The sequence below is a fragment of the Trachurus japonicus genome, chromosome 18 (genome assembly GCF_045865225.1).
Source record: "Trachurus japonicus isolate A0001 chromosome 18, Traja_1.0".
Taxonomy (NCBI): Eukaryota; Metazoa; Chordata; class Actinopteri; order Carangiformes; family Carangidae; genus Trachurus; species Trachurus japonicus.
The window spans coordinates 22,340,815-22,353,599 of record NC_140924.1 but is presented as its reverse complement, the minus strand read 5'-3'; the positions used below and the strand labels follow the sequence as shown (position 1 = coordinate 22,353,599).

The window sequence follows — 12,785 nt, the reverse complement described above, 5'->3', positions numbered from 1 at the left end:
TACAATGAGCTTTATACTATGAGGAATCAAAGACTGTCCAATGACAGCTGAATAATTGGAATCAAAAGTCAAGCAATGAAGTGAAAAGACTGAGGCAGGAATCGAACCCATGACCATATGATCACTAAACCTTTACTCTGCCACTCGGCTACAGAGAGCACACTGCTTTCAAAACTGTTGTCATTCATTGTAATGTGATGATGTGCTGCAAACTGGTATGAGTAATCAAGGAGATAACAAACACCTGTAACCAATTGAAGGCGGGGGAGGAGAGCAGAATTCAACATAACATAAGAAGAATTCTTCCCTTGGATTCGAACCAGTGACCTTAGGGTTGGCAAGCAGTTACCCTAACCCCTACACTACAGAGGAGTTGTCAAGAAGAGAGGTTGAGACTTTGATGAATGTGAGATTTTTTGTGAAAAAGTTAAATATTTTAAAAAGTATAAATAGTTAAAAAGAGAAAAGTAATGCCGATAAAGTTCAAAAAAAGCTTCACATTTTGATATATGAATTGTTGAAATAGCACAAAGTATGAAGGACTAGAAGAAGACCGTAAAAAGGCGGAAGAAAATGGCCAAACAGAAGAACAATAGTGTGACTGCTTCAGCAGTCACACTAATAAAAGAGAATAAAGATTTGAATAACAATAGTGTGAATGCTTCCGCATTCACACTAATAAGAAAAAATCCACACAATAACAGTAGTGCCCGGGCTTCGCCCGGGCACTGGTCCCTGCAGCTATTTCATAGCTGTTGGGACCAGTGCCCGGTGCGATTGCCCGTGGCCCTAATAACTAGGAAAAAATCCACACAATAACAGTAGTGCCCGGGCTTTGCCCGGGCACTGGTCCCTGCAGCTATTTCATAGCTGTTGGGACCAGTGCCCGGTGCGATTGCCCGTGGCCCTAATAAAAGAAGAGAGAAGGACATTATTATGAAGTGTTACCCTTAATTGTGCCTTACATTACCAAAATCTAGTGACTTTGTTTAACACAATAAAAGAGGAGGAGGAGTCTCGGAACCTGCATCATGAGGAGATGGCCTGCAGGCTATTAATAAACCGTGAGAAAATGATGTGCTTCTGTTGAATACTCACTCTTAGTAAACCCGGCCCATAGTCCACTTACCTACAGATTCACTGCAGTTTACTCACAACCTGCTGGAAGTATTCAGATCCCTAAGTAAAAGTAGTTAATGAATTGTACTGTATAAATAAGTGCCATTGTTTCATAAGTAATAATAAGTAAGAAGAAATGACGACAATAACAAATAGCAATGAAAACCAGAATTGACTGTAACCATAGATTAGGATCCAGGTGTGCCTCTGAAAAAACAAACAAACATTGGGCACTCCTTAATGATAACTATGTGGTAAGGCAGGGTGAAGTACATAGAAACTATGTTTGATTTTTGTATTGTCATACGAACCATGAAAAAAATAAAATAAAACAAATAAAACAGTATAAAGTAATAGTTGATGGAACAAATTCAACCCATTATTGAAATGAATAATTTGTTAAACATTTCTTTTTTTTTTCTTTGGATTTATCTTTTTCCAGGCATTTGTCTCTACTTTCCATTGCTGTCTCAATACCAGTCCAGTTAAGGTTTTCATTCCTTGATGTATTATGTCAAATACACACAAAGGGCTCTAATTTCATGGCGCAGTGCAGGGTGGTGCTGCGCGGCGCAGCCGGCGTAGTGGTAATTTTGTCCGGCGCAACACCGTGTGCTAGTCTGGGGCCGTTGACTCGCTGTTTTGGTAAGCAACCGGAACCAGAGCGAGGGTGACAGGCCTTTCCGTCAAAATAAAAGCACCAAAGCTAATAAAATGCGGTGAAACTTTTTAATTTAAGGACTATAATTTACAAGAAAATCCCGAGCCAGTAAGTAAACCTTTTTCTTTCGTTGTAGTTAAAGTTTATTGTTTTATGTTGGTGAACACTTTTACTTTGGTGAATTTCCGGATACGCTAGAAGACCGGAACCAGAATGCAGACAAAATTAAGTGAACAGAAACTAAGCTCTTCTCCTCTCTGAAGAGCCTGGTGATGCGAGGCTACCATGTGCAGCGAATTTGGTAATTTGGTAGACCGAGTTGCGCCGAGATGGGTGTGGCGGCGCAGCAGGGGGAGGTATCGACAGATTCAGCTTGGCGCAGTGACAATTTTGTGCCAAAAGGCTGCGCCGAAGTTGCACCAAAGCCCGCCAGCTCTAACCTGGTCTACTCTCGGCGCAGGCCAAGTGCAGGTGGCGCAGCGGTAACTTAGCTGATCGGCGCACAGTGCGCACACATCACCAAGACCTCACAGGCATGTTTCCAGAATGTCAGGCACATTTAAATGCAATAAACAACCACAACAACCACTATTTAATGTAAGAAGAAGAAGTTTGGCCGTAACACTGCTGTCTCCTTCTTCCATGGTGAAATGAAACTTGCACTGTGCCTCGTCCGCGGCGCATTTAAAGGCGAGGTGAGGAGCTCTATTGATTGGTGAACATTTGACTCGGTTGTGTTAAACCCACTCCCACGGCCCATATTAACCGATTGTGTCCTTCATACACACCAGACATGCCGCCGGCTCGCGTCCTGCAGCAATCGTTTCATCTGGTCTATTTTTGTGAGCGATCACGTCAAGATGGGCAAGGAAGTGAAGCAAAGAAACACAAGAGAATCCAGTCCTAACCCTGACCCTTCAAAATAAAACATTGTGATTGACACCTTCGGAATGGCGGCCCCTCGGAAATTCGGAATGACGGACTTTGGAAAATTTTCGGAATGGCGGTCCTTCGGAATGAGGGTCACCCCCCCACAGCCAGACACAGAATAAATTCAAACAGGACAAATCCACACTTAGCTTTAAGTGTTATAAACAATGCCACGGCAGGCAAAATACATTAAAAGAAGGCATAATGTTACCTTTAGAAGAGTTATATGTGGCAAGTGTGGCCACTAAATTTAAGTTCTTTCCACTGGGTTGTACATTTTCAGGTCTCAAAGGCCAGCTGAAGCAACTGGACCTTTCTTTTATTAAGCATTGCATATCTGTGGTCCGAAAACACCCAAAACGGATCTTTTCTGAGACGATGATGTCACACCCCCGACCGCTCAACCTGTACTGAGACACACCGCTATGTAGCCTACAGCCTATGGACGTAACTTGACAACAACGGCTGACTACTGTCAGCCCCTCGGACACTGCAGATGAATCTTGCCCGTTAAATCATTATCGATCGTCATATTTGCACTGACACGACTCACAGTCAACACTTAATCCACTTATTCTGGGCCTGTCCCAATATGCACACTCGATCACACTTACACACTTGGGCACTTGACGTGCGTGTTCATGGGCTTAGTGTCAGTGCGCAAGTGTGTCCCATTTCTCCAACGACTGAAAGTGCAGCGCGCTTGATTTGCACTTTACCCACACTTAAGGTAAGACCGCATCCGAGCGGTATTTGGCCAAGTATAAATCCCACAATGCACCACGGTGAAGTCCGCCATCACCAGGAGCCACAAGCGGGATAGTGCCTATGTTCCCACAGCCCTATGTTCCCTCAGCCCTATGTTCCCACTGGACTCTCTCTACCTATCTGGACTCTATCTATCTGGTCTGTCTAGCCTCTACCGGGTCTTTTTACTAAACTTAACCAACTCTTTTCTTCATTGCCTAAACCCAACCAATGGTGGGACCAAAGGGCTGTGGGAACATAGGGCCCAATTTTCAGTGACAACAAAAGTTAGAAATGTGGGAACATAAGGCTGTGGGAACATAGGGCTGTGGGAACATAGGAATGACCCCCCACAAGCCACGTTTAGGAAATGCGATTGAATTAATTTCAATAAAATGAAATTAACTTTCTATCTCATAATTATGACTTTTTAATGTCATATTTTATATTCATCATGCTCTGTTCATGTTTTTATTTTATTTTTTTAGTTTTTCTTGTTTGTTTTATTTGGGCTTACACATTTATGATTTGAATCTTGCGCAAAGAGACACATTTGGAGTAGATCATGAGACTGTGATCCAGCAGCACTGTTTATTAAAACTGTTGCTGTGCTGTGTGTGTGTGTGTGTGTGTGTGTGTGTGTGTGTGTGTGTCGTAGTTGTGCTACTGTGCGCAATGGCACAGGCTGCACTTGTCAAGTATATCCTGATTGCTTTAAAATATCCCCCCACACGCTTGGCCACTTAATCCATGCTTGCACACTATATGCAAATACGTTCCGCCGGCAAAACATCACCAAAGTGTGTGCGTAACCAAGCGTACTGAGCCAAGTGTGGAGAAATGGGACAGGCCCAATGTTTGGAGTTTGAATACTGCGAGGACGCTTTCTGTCTTCTTCTCTGTTGTTGGTGTTTATGTGTGGCAGTGCTACAGCGCCACACAGGCCTGGAGTACTACAGCGTTTTCTACTGAAAGGGCACCAGCCAGCTGTGAGTTTTTTTTATCTAATTCTCACCGTATAAGGACTTCGTGACATCGTATATGTTATATAACGTTATCCACCGCTCCATTTATTGATTATCCGCTGACTTCATTGTAAACAAATGCTATTGGCCAGATGGCCATAGGTGTGAATTGCAATCTGTCAAAATGACGGATGGCCTTCAGGTTTTTCCGTCACCGTTTTAAAAGAAACGGTCAGTGATGGAAAATATTTGGTTAACGCAACCCCTGAGTCCGTGATATATGCTATACCACGCTAAGGGGATTTTCGAGAAGAACGCACCCTAGCCGTGGTATAATGAGCATACCACGGCCTTTCGTGACATATTGCTTAAATAATAACAAGTACAAGGATGTATGGTAAAATGGTGGATAAGAATCCAGGTGTGGCTGTGAAAATAAATATTTGATAACCTTTGAAATGATAACTATGTGGTTGGGCTGGGTGAGAGTCCCAGAAATTATTTGTTGTTTTTTTTTTGCTGTGATTGAACCATCCTTTTAAACATGATATTTGATATAAAAAAAATGATATGATATAAAAAAAAAATAGAACAGTGTAACCTTAACACACTGCTCGTCCAGGGTGGTGTATTTTTACTGTTAGAGACAACTATTTTCTAGGGCATGTTAAAGTTGTGTAAATGTAGCTTACATGAAAACATTTGCTGTACAGAAATATTTTTACTTATCAATGTGGGTACAACACCCAGTTTTGTATCACAACATACCAATCAAATGTGTCGCTGTCACATTCTTTCATTCTTTAGCAAAGTATAAAAGATCTCAGCAAAGTGGTGGCATCACACAAGAAGAGGACACTGGATATTACTTTGTCTAGTAAGTAATTTTATGCTTGAGTATTATTTTTGGTAACGCTTTATATTAAGGTGAGAACAATGCCTTATTAAGGCTAATAAATCTTTTATTATGCATTATTATACCTTTAATAATATATTTTTTTGGTTGGGCTGGGTGAGAGTCCCAGAAATTATTTGTTGTTTTTTTTTGCTGTGATTGAACCATCCTTTTAAACATGATATTTCCAAATTGATTGAAGGGTTTATTGATATTTTTTTCTTAGAATTTAATGATATAAGAAATTTTACAAAAAAACAAAACAGATATTATTAATTCATTGCCACTGTTGATACATCACTCTAGAGCATTTAAGTTTTTTTGGATGGCCAAGGCGGAGCTAATTCCAACTATTTACAGTTCTACAAAGTGGTTTATCTATGACAACTCTGTATTTTATTATGCACGACAGGTTTAACAACAAAATTGAAATTAATCTACCAAATAATGTAAAAAATACAATGCCCATTAAAATGTAGCTAGGTAGTAAAGTATAAAAAGTGAAAAGAAAAAAAGAAGAAGAAAACACGGACGCTAAAATCGCTAAACTGTCTTCACACTTGGGTATTGAGAAACTAACCAGTCTTATTTATCAAGGGTTAGGTTCCATCCAGGTGTGACTAAAGAAACAGGTCAATTCATTTATGTTGTCACTGCATAATAAAAAAAAATAGAACAGTGTAACCTTAGTATCACACTGCTCGTCCAGGGTGGTGTATTTTTACTGTTAGAGACAACTATTTTCTAGGGAATGTTAAAGTTGTGTAAATATAGCTTACATGAAAACATTTGCTGTACATAAATATTTTTACTTATCAGTGTGGGTACAACACCCAGTTTTGTATGTGTATCACAACATACCAATCAAATGTGTCACTGTCACATTCTTTCATTCTTTAGCAAAGTATAAAAGATCTCAGCAAAGTGGTGGCATCACACAAGAAGAGGACACTGGATATTACTTTGTCTAGTAAGTAATTTTATGCTTGAGTATTTCTTTTTGGTAACGCTTTATATTAAGGTGAGAACAATGCCTTATTAAGGCTAATAAATCTTTTATTATGCATTATTATACCTTTAATAATAATTTTTTGTTTAAAAAAAGTTAACTATGCTTTTTGCAGCTACCAGATATAAAGCGAGAACAATGCCTTATTAAGTCTAATAAATATTTTATTATGCATTTATTAATGGTTAACAATGTTTTTCACAACTTCCACATCTGTAATGACCAATTTGTGGTCATGGTTGATAAAACGTGAAGAAAAAAATGCATAATAATACAAATGTTTCAACAGTGAAGCCCAAAATTGTTTTGTTCATTGCTGTGGCTGTCGAGTAAATAGACATTTTACTAAAAATGTATAAAAATCAAAATCATCTAGAACAGGCATTTGGAAAAAAAAAAAAAGTACACTTTAATTTTTTTTAAATTCTTAATTCCATTGAAACATTTAAACAGTTTACAATGCAGCTGCTCTTTTCCACTCTTTAACCATGGTCCATTTGCATCAAAAGCAATTCAAATTCTGAGAATGAGGAATAAGGACATTTACATCACATGTTTTCATAATGACATTTAAAAAAAGTCTTGATATCCTGCAATAACACTTTACAGTTGAAATTTGAAATTTTTTCAAAGTATATTTTTTTGGCTTTTTATTTCCTTTATTCAATAGCACAACGACAGGAAATGGGAAGGCAGAGAGGGGGAATTATATGCAGGAAAGGGCCGGGGCCGCCTGCAGTGAGAACATAGCCTCAACATGGGGCAGCAGCTCTAAACGCTAAATGCCACCCCAAATTTTTAAGCATTTCATTAAACTCAAGCTCAAATCTCTGTGCTGTATGTAAACAGCAGTAAGTATACAGAAATGTGTCAAGAACATATCAGACAGTGCACAACTAAAGAGAGTAGCTATAGAGGGTATGCACATGACGTCACAGTACTCAGAAGTCACTGCAGAACGCTCACTGAGTGGCAAAAAGACGAGTGGCAGAGCTGACAAAGTTTTAAATCGGCGAAAGTAATGAGGTGATTTTCTCCGAGCCCATACCAGTCTGACATGTCTTAACTTTGTCAGCATGTACATCATACATGACCTAACAAAAACATTGTGAGGATACGTCTGACTTTGACTGAGTTACATTCGAGAACCTGCTTTTAATGACGGAAAGTAAAGTCACTCGAACTGTAATTTTTTTCGATCGATCAGCTGTGTTTACCGTTTCATATGTCATAGTTCTGATGGTTAGACAGATAAATTAGTCTCGAACACATCCTACAGTTTGACATGTCAGAGTTTTTCAGAAGAGGAGCAAGTCAGGTTTAAGTGTCGGGACAACAGTAACAGCTGTAATTTCGTCCCTCTGTACATGAACAATGAGCCTGTCTGTCACTCTGCATACCGCGGTCACACTGTGTGTGTTACAGGATTAATTAAAACACACAATGTAATGTACGGATTGTCGAGTCCTTCTGAACTCAATTTGTTTTGATACTACATGTTTTACCCGGTTTCTCTGTGTCCACCGCTCCTTCACCATGTTGAGGGATGTTTGATTGGCCACTCAGTCCGAACGAAAGGAGCGTTGCCCAGGGCAATGTGATGTAAACGCATACCCTCTATATATTAGGGCTGAATGATTAATTGCATTTGCAATTAAATTGCGATATGATAAAACACGATTTCGAAATCGCATAGGCTGCGTGACACATGACTATGCTCTAGTCACGTGTCACGTCAGGCTCAGCTGAACATAGCACTGCGGAAACTTTAATGTCAGAGAGGAGCAGTATTTCATTGTGTGGAACTACTCCGGTTTTTTTTTTGTAAAGATGTGCACAGCCCTGCCTCTGTGCTGTTGTGACTTCACGGGGCGACACCACCGACCTGCAGGGCAGGGCAGGGCAGGGCAAGGCAGGGCATATCACTAACTGAAGAGTCCAGTGTTTCCAGCATAGTTAACTGATAGTTAACTGATAATAGATGAGCAATAAAGTACATTTTAATGTTACTAAAGTAATTTTAATATTACTAAAGTAAACAAAAAAAAGATTAATAAAGGCGTGACAAAGACAATGGGTGGGTTAATTGAGTTAGTATGTGTTTGTAATGCTATTATGAACACTTACTCATGAGGCTTGTTCTTGTAAATCTCTTACAGTCTGATATTAACTATATTATAATAGCATTATTAACACTTACGTGGTCTTATAAACACAAAATAATGCTAATAAGCATCTTATAAGGACCTTGTTACCTATTAACTTACAATTATTACAAAGACCTTAATATAAAGCGTTACCTTCTTTTTTTTGGTGCTCCGTTTTATTTAGATATATTTATTTATTTTCTGTTTATTGTGAGTGCATTGTATGTGTTTGTGTTTGTTACTTGTATAATATGACTTTGTGGCAAATTTTCCCAATACTGGGTTGGAGTTTTTAATATAAAATAAGAAAAGGAAAAGAAATCCTTTTCTTGTAAATTTGCACTTTTTAATCCTGCACCTGCACACAGCAGTACAGGCCTCTGTACTGCGAAGGAGGCTCAACATAGCTCATATCAACTCGGTTTGTTACAGTGTAAGTCCGGCTCTCAGCTTTGTGCTGTGTGCGCGTTCACATCAAAGGGGGCGCTTGGTGTCATATGATTGTACTTCTGCGATACAAAAAAGCACAATCGCAGCCTGAAGCAACACTGTTGCTGCAAATATGACAAGAGAGGACGCTGCTTTTAATTTCTGACAGCCGAACATTGCGCTACTTTTAAATATGAAGCTTTATCCATTTAAACAAAAAAAACTAGAGCAACAACAACTGTAATTTTTAAATTGTGTTTAATATTGTTTTCATATCACAGTTATAGAATGTGAGTTTTATTGAAAACAAGGCTCTGTGTGCTTATGCAAATAGGCTACAGTGGGTTTTTTTAGGTGCTATAAAATCTTATATTCCATTCCAAAGACAATACAAAGACCTTTTTAAATGTGAAAACAGCGTAGGCCTATTCAAGAGTTGCATTTGGGTGACACTGCCATATTACAGGTGAAACACTGAAATCAATTTACTATTTGGCCACATTGTGAAATCATTAATTTTACTGATTATCCATATCCTCCCTCTTTGCCACTTGCGCCGGAGGGACGGAGGCAGGCTTACGCCAGGCTGTGCTGTGCACGAAAATTGCAAAGTGCGCCTGAACACACCCCGTTGGGGGACAGCTCTCCATTCACACACTGCTGTTCCGAAACCCCCCCCACTCCAAAACACAACACAACATACCTCGCTAACCCACTAAACTCGCTTCACAGTACACCCCTCAGGTGATGTTATATTGCTATCAGGCTACTGGCGGTGAAAAGCAGACCAATGTCCTTTTTCTTTTCTTTTTGCGGCATGAAGTACAAAATCTATCTATCTATCTATCTATCTATCTATCTATCTATCTATCTATCTATCTATCTATCTATCTATCTATCTATCTATCTATCTATCTATCTATCTATCTATCTATCTATCTATCTATCTATCTATAAATTTCCACCAATAAAGGCAATCAACACAGACATGTTTGTGTGTGATTTTATTTACTGTATGAAAAAAACCCACATATTTTTGTATGTCAAGATATGTATATACATATTTTAAAATGTTTTAATTTTGTATCATTTTTGGGTCCTGTCCTATTAAATTTTTCAGGTTACAGAGGACGCAAAATGGGTTTTGAACCCACCCTAGCAAGTTTGCTTGTACTTGCGTGTACAGGTAAGTAAGTGGTGAATATAATGCAGAAATAAAGGTGACAAAATGTCAATAAAAACAAAACATTACTTTAATCATACTTTTTTTCATCTTTAGTAGTAGTCGGCATTGGGCTGGCTACTACATCAGCAGCTGCACAAATGACAACTGTAAGACAAACAAATACAACAACGGCTACATCAACAGAAACTGAAGCATCAACGCCAATTGACTCACCAACAACTGGAGGTTCAAAAACGACTGCTAATACTAATATTACAGCTCCTGCAGCAGTTGTGGTTCTTGCAGTAACCTTGACGGAACCATTTGTAGAGGAACTCACTGATCATAACAGCACTGAATGCAAGACGCTTGAAACAAGTGTGGTAAAAGCAGTGAGTACAACAATCATATTACTCTGTATAATTCCCGATGACTGTGTTTTTAAGTTGTTCCGAAGCTCGATGAGTCAATATTATATTTTTAATGGTCAATATATTTTTAATTTTTTTCCCCATTTGCCTTCATCCCACAGTGTGATACCATCTTTGCAGCACAATTTGGGACAGTTTTCGTTGGCGCCTTTGTCATACTGTTTAGGTAACATTTACCGACATCTTACAGAGTTCATTTGGCTTTGCTTCACTTGCATGATCGTGGTGATGAACAGCAAAGCATAATACCGTATTGACCCGAATATAAGACGACCACCCTTTTTCAAGACCTGTTTTTGGAAAAGTAGTTTTTTAAGACAAAATCAAAGAAAAATTTAATCTTTTTAAAACCATGTTTTCAGTATCAGTGAAATAACAACTGGAAGATTGCACATGAGTTAAATGACAGCTGTGTTGAAAACCACACTGTGGTCCGTAATCGCGATGCAGAAGACGAGAGGAAAGAAAAAAAGAGAATGCCGGGGACACACCGGCCGCAGAAGCGCTGTGAGCCGGGGCGCTCCCGTTCACACCAGGCACGCATTTCTCCATGCCGGTCAACAAGCGCTTCTGCCCCTCAGCTGCCCTGCTAAGCCAGACCGCAGTAGGCTAACTACGTGAAAATTCCAAATTGAGTTTTTTGTAAAATTGAACTTGTCAATAAATGTTTTATCTTGTGTAAAATTTTCAGCGGTCAATTTTGCTCAGTTTTAGAGATATGAGGTATGAAAAATTGCAGTAACTACAAAATCACTCTTGAAACTGAGCCAAACCGCAGTAACTACAGTTACTGCGCTCTGTAGCTGTTTCCCTGTACAAAATCACACTCAAAACTGAGCCAAACCGCAGTAACTGCGCAGTTACTGCACTCTGCCTCTTTTTCTCTGTACCTCAGCTGCAGTTACTGCGCTCTATTACACACTGCTAGCCAGTTACGGTAGCTAGCAAACATTAGCTTCGGCAGGTTAGCAAAAGCACATAAAACTTTAGCTAAACACTGGACATTAAATGTTAGCTCACTAAAGTTTGTAGCCTACTGTCAAATTATTAATCATTTTTGAGGTGGTCAAAGTTAGTAATTAAGTAATGAAAGCTGGAAGAAAACAACAACATTGTAGTTACTGCACTTTGCCTCAGCATTACCTGTCTATCTGTGTAAGGAAACCTGGCACCAGAACGCGGTATCTGCTTTTTAGGGGTAAAATGTAAAATATGTGGTCATATATTTAACTGCATGAATATTACTTAATGAAAACCTGTCAAATCTGTGTATTTTCACAAATCTACCTACAACACATTTGGAAGGCAAATCAAAAAACTTTAAAGCCATTTTTCTCAGTTTCACTGTTCGCGTAGTTACTGCGGTCTGGCTTAGTATGTATGTGTGTGTGTACGTGTTGTGAATTGTGTATTGTGAATGTGTAGCCTTTGTGTATGTGTGTGTGTGTTGATCTCTCTCGTGCTCTGTTTAGATTAAATAAACACAAATCGGCTATAAACGCACACACATCAATTGCGATGTTTTATATTGAAAATTTTAATCTTGAAAGTTGACCGGATTTTCTCGTGTTTCTTTGTGTGACTTCCTGCCCGGCTCTGTCTTGCTTGGGCAGACGTTGTTTGGTGTCTCCTGCTGATTTGCATAATATCACGACCCATCTTTTGCAGACTTTTTTCGGCGGAAAAAATATCGTCTTATATTCGGGTCAATATGGTAATAGAATTATATTTATGAGTGAAACCCAAAGTAAAAATAATTGCATCTATTATTGTCAATGTTATGATTTATGTGCTTTTGATGCAGGCCAGATATAGAACATTCAACTGCAAACAATACTGTGGCAGAGGTTCGGATTGAGTTTAACCAAAATGCTGAAACTGGAGAGATCCCACAGGCTAATGTTGTTGTAGCGACATTTGTGGAAGTTGCAAATAACCCAAACAACACATTTAATGTCACTGTTATATCTATCTCCATACAAATAGATGGTGAGTCAAAATTAACCATGTGTGTTATTTCAAAAGTTTTTTTTATCCACTTGCTAACTTTTTAACCACTACACAGAATTTTAATGATCATGAAACAAAAGGAGCAAGACTTCATATTGTGATGTAGCTATATGATAAAAGCAAGAACATTTGGATATATTGTTTTCTTTTAAATTTGTCTTTACTATTTTGATCAATACGTATTTTGTGCAGGATTAAATACTACATCAAATTCAACAACACTGGCACACACTACAGATTCCACAGTTGCAGCTGCAAATCTTTGTGTTCTCAGTCA

The 12,785-nt window shown here is 38.8% G+C and overlaps 1 long non-coding RNA gene across 1 annotated transcript; it reads left to right on the top strand.

The window, feature by feature from the left end:
- Nucleotides 1–10,007: 10,007 nt before the first annotated feature.
- Nucleotides 10,008–12,483, top strand: LOC146969343 (uncharacterized). The gene is made up of 4 exons (XR_015034231.1): nt 10,008–10,082; nt 10,188–10,459; nt 10,600–10,664; nt 12,303–12,483. It is a non-coding gene; the product is annotated as an uncharacterized LOC146969343 (long non-coding RNA).
- The last annotated feature ends 302 nt before the right edge of the window (nt 12,484–12,785 follow it).